At 45.9% G+C, this 4,091-nt stretch overlaps 1 pseudogene; it reads right to left on the bottom strand.

Annotated features, from left to right (window-relative positions):
* Positions 1–155: 155 nt before the first annotated feature.
* LOC103073521 (AP-3 complex subunit beta-2-like) overlaps positions 156–4,091 on the bottom strand; it is a 62,607-nt pseudogene continuing 58,671 nt past the window's right edge.

The following is a 4,091-nucleotide window of genomic DNA, read 5'->3' on the forward strand; positions in this document are numbered from 1 at the left end:
TGTGTGTGTGTGTGTGTGTGTGTGTGTGTGTGTGTGTGTGTCTGTCTGTCTGTCTGTCTGTCTGTCTCTCGTTTCTTTTTATGTTTTCTTCAAGGCAATCCACCTTGCTCCCCCTCCTCCTCCTCCTTCTCCTCCTCCTTCTTCTCCTGATCTGATCATGTGGTCCATTCATGTACCTCCAAGTTGTACAAAGATGAATCTGGGGCTTCCTCTGTCCAGTCTGTGAGTTCCTGGTAGCTTGTGGCCTTGGCATTGAGCAGATGAGACAGTGAGCCCAACTGTAAGTGATCCTGGTCTTTGAAGAATAATTCCAAGACTGGGAGTGTTGTGGGTGCCATGAAGAGTGTCTTGGCATGGCAGCTGAGGGCCCCACACTGCTCCGAAGGGACCATAAATTGCTGGGTGAAGTGTGCCTGGTTTCTTATATCACCGTTCTTGTTGTACATGGCCAGACTCAGTACATACACGGTCAGCAGTTTGGTCTACTTAGAGTTGGTCAGGTAAAGCTTGGCCAACCAGGTTGATGACCTGCAGGTTGAAGATGTCCTCCTCTGCTGTGAAGGACTTGGCTGTTTTTCTCAGGATGTCAGATGCAATCCTAGGGACATGCTCACAGTACTCACTGAAGAGCCACAGGATGCTGGCTCGCACCATGGGCACCTGGATGTTTTCTGATCTTTGCCCAGTGTTTGATGATCTCATGTTGTGCTGGGTCTATCTGCAGCAGCTTCTTCATGATGACCACTGACTCTGTGGCCACGAGCTCATCACAGTGGGACAGTAGCTGCACCAGGTCATTGCGGCAGATGTCACCCACTCGGCCTATGTTAGTTGCCCAGCATCTAGTGGTTTGGACGGTAGCTGCCACAAAATCCCTGTCTGTGCTGTGAATGTAGGTCTGGCATTCCCGTAGGAAAGTTACGGATGTTAGTCTCATTTGCCAGGTTGGTCAGTGCTTCTAGCTTCAGGATCTTATCTGGGTGGGGTTGATGGGCCTGATGTAGAAAGTCTTCTAGGAGGGCTCAAACATGTCTGGGCATAGTGGACATGGTGGCCACATTCTGGAGCACCATGTACTGCACCTCACTGCAGGGAGAGAATGGGTCAGAGGTACTTGGGCCCCTCAGTTCGGGCAAAGGGCAGCAGGTAGGGGGAGAAGGGAGGAGGGCACCAGTAGGTAGAGGCTATCAGTGGGAGGAGGACAGGACTGGAGTCAGTGCGGGGGTAGGTGAACTAGGGTGTGGAGGTTGGAGGGGTGTGATACACTCAGAGTCCTGGAGAAGCCTTTTTTTTTTTTTTTTTTTGAGAGCAGAAAATACTTTATTTGACAACTTACAGTGTAACAATTTGCATTTAGGAAAAATAGCTACTCCCTTAAAGGAAGCTTCTTGAATCAAATGCTGCTGGCAGTTTGGGAATTCCCTGGCAGTCCAGTCATTAGGGCTCTGTGATTTCACTGCTAAGGGCTGGGGTTCAGTCCCTTGCTGGAAACTAAGACCTCACAAGTTGCGCAGCCAAGAAAAAGAAAAAGAAAAAGAAAAAGAAATGAAAACTTGCTGGTGGTTGACACAGAGAGCAATGGGCAGGGCTGGACTGGAGGAAGCCAAGGAAGCCAGGAGAGCCTCAGATCCCAGGAATCACACTCGGTGCTGATGAAGGGAAATAAGAGGCTGCCCGTCATAAAGCCCAGCCTTTCTCAAGGTGGCAAGAACAAATGGATCCATTCCTACAAGTCTGTGAAACCTCGTGGATAACATCTCTTCTAGATAATCAAGTGAACCAGAAAAATGGGAAGGACCTGTGCTAATTCCACATTTACACGATTCCCACACGTAGAATTAAAATACCCAGTACACTAGGGTCCCCCAGCAGAACCTACAGACAACATTTCCTAATGATTTTTATAAATATTTAAATCTTTTTTTCAGTCTCTTTAGACTTAACAAGAATGTTAATAGTTTTCGCAACCGTGGATGAAGTGTTAAAGTTCTGAGTCCAATAAGAGGAGGTTATTTTTTTGAGGTTTAATATGGCTGATAGTCAACATGCTAACTACTGAAGATCTTCGAGTGGAAAAAATTTGATGCGCATATACGATAGACAATACGTGATGGACAGTACGTGGTAGACAGTACGGAATGGAACAGATGGTACCTGGGAGGAGGGAGAAGGGGCGGAGCCTAGAGTTAACTAGAAGATGGCGCCCGTCGGGCCGGAGCTTTATTGAGGGAGTGCTTGAAGACGGCGCCGCAAGCCGTCAGGCCTCTAGACTGTGTTAAAGAGACGCCTGCCCCTCAGGCTAGGCTTTAAGATGAACAAATGAGCCTCATTCACGTAAAGTCCGGGCACTTTTGGAGGTGCCATCTGTGCGCTGAGCCCTGCGGCGGGTGAGTGGCCTCGGAGCCGTTTAAGTGTTGTTTCTCAGTTAGGGTTTTGAGGATGGAAGCCCTTTTTAAAACTAGATGTTTTGGGAGCTTGTCTCTCAGGTGCAGGTCTTAAAAGCTGGCGTCCAAACCCTTCTCTCCTTAGGGAGGAGCATGGATTTCGAGTTCCCTCAGGGTGCGGGTTGCGCCACCGCACGTGGGGTTTATGGAGCAGTTGTGTCTCAGACTCTGGTGGCCTCTTCGACGGGGGGCCTTGCCCCATTGGCTGGAGGTGTAGGAGTCACTCAGACTCCGTTTTTAGGTGTCGTTCCCCTCCCTCCAGAAGTTGTTCTGTATGTAGCTGCGGATTCAGCGTGTCTGTGGGACGGTGCCGTCCTGAAGCCAGGACGGTGCTGGAGGCTGGGAGTCTGAAATGAGAGTGAGGGGCCTGCGCATTTTAAATAAGCATCAGCTGTTCTTTATGTCTAGGTGGTTCATTGACCACAGGAATATCATTGACCCTGAGGAATATCACTTGTTCCACCTCTCCTGCCCCCTCGTAATCGCTCAGGCACGTAATCCGTCCTCTCTAGAGTAATGTCTAGAAGTTGGTGTGTGGTCTTGGCCAGGTAATCTTGCAAAACAACATAATGGGACCATCAATGTGATGTTCTAGTTCTAGCTCCAAAGAATTTTCTTTGAAGTTATTTTCTTGTCTCCTCACCATGGGTACCTGCCCTCCCGTCACCATAATAATCCATGTCCCATTAAGCTCATTCAGGCATTACCTAAAGAAGTAAAGTGGTGATGAATTTTGCTGAATCGCTTTGGGGTGTCGTCTCAACTTATGCTTGGTTTGTGGGCTTTGGCATGTTTTAATGCTCCAACAATGAACTCTAGAACGGTCCAGAGGCACAGGGCTTCTCAGCATCTTGGCGCTGACCTGAAAGACATCACAAGTAGCAAATGAGAAAGAGTTTTCAAACAATGTGTTCTAAATACAGCAACAATATGTGTGTATATATTTGTAAATGCATAGGAAAATTTTTTTGAAAAACATACACACTCTGGCTACACCCAGGGAAGGGTACTAGAACTGGGGGTTAGTCAAAGTGCCTTTATTATTATCACAGTTTTCTGTCAGTGTTATTTATTTGAAAATTTCTTTCAAGTTGCTTTTGTTTTGTTTTACAATTGGCACATTTTCAAATACATCTTGAGTGTATATTTTTAAAGTTGGCAGTAATGTTAATACATTTTAAAATATTTTACTTGTCTCTAGCCTGATAATAACAGAAGATTATAACAAGAAATAGCCCTATCACAAAAACTTTTTTTTTTGATAGAAAAAGTGAGAGGATTACAATGAGAGATTCTCTACCCCTTAAGGTATATTAGGCAGAATTCTCTCCCATTATGATAGTGTCCCCATTTAAGCCTCTTTCGAGAATATAGAAATTTCCTGGGAGCATTTTTGGAAGAGAGCTTTTTTTTTTCCATGTGTCACCTGTAAGGAGGTGGGGTAGTTCTTGTCTGAAGTGCAGAATCTCTGAATGACCCAGAATTATGCACAAATGTATGGATAGATGAATGTCTGGGGTATAGGAATAGATGAGTAAATTGTTAGAAAACAAAACACCTTGACAGAGGTAATGTTACATACACATATATATCATGACATCGTGATACCCATGTGTTTCTTCATCACAGTGGGACACTCTTTCTTAG

The sequence above is a fragment of the Lipotes vexillifer genome, unplaced genomic scaffold, assembly GCF_000442215.2.
Source record: "Lipotes vexillifer unplaced genomic scaffold, Lipotes_vexillifer_v1.1 scaffold538, whole genome shotgun sequence".
Lineage (NCBI taxonomy): Eukaryota > Metazoa > Chordata > Mammalia > Artiodactyla > Lipotidae > Lipotes > Lipotes vexillifer.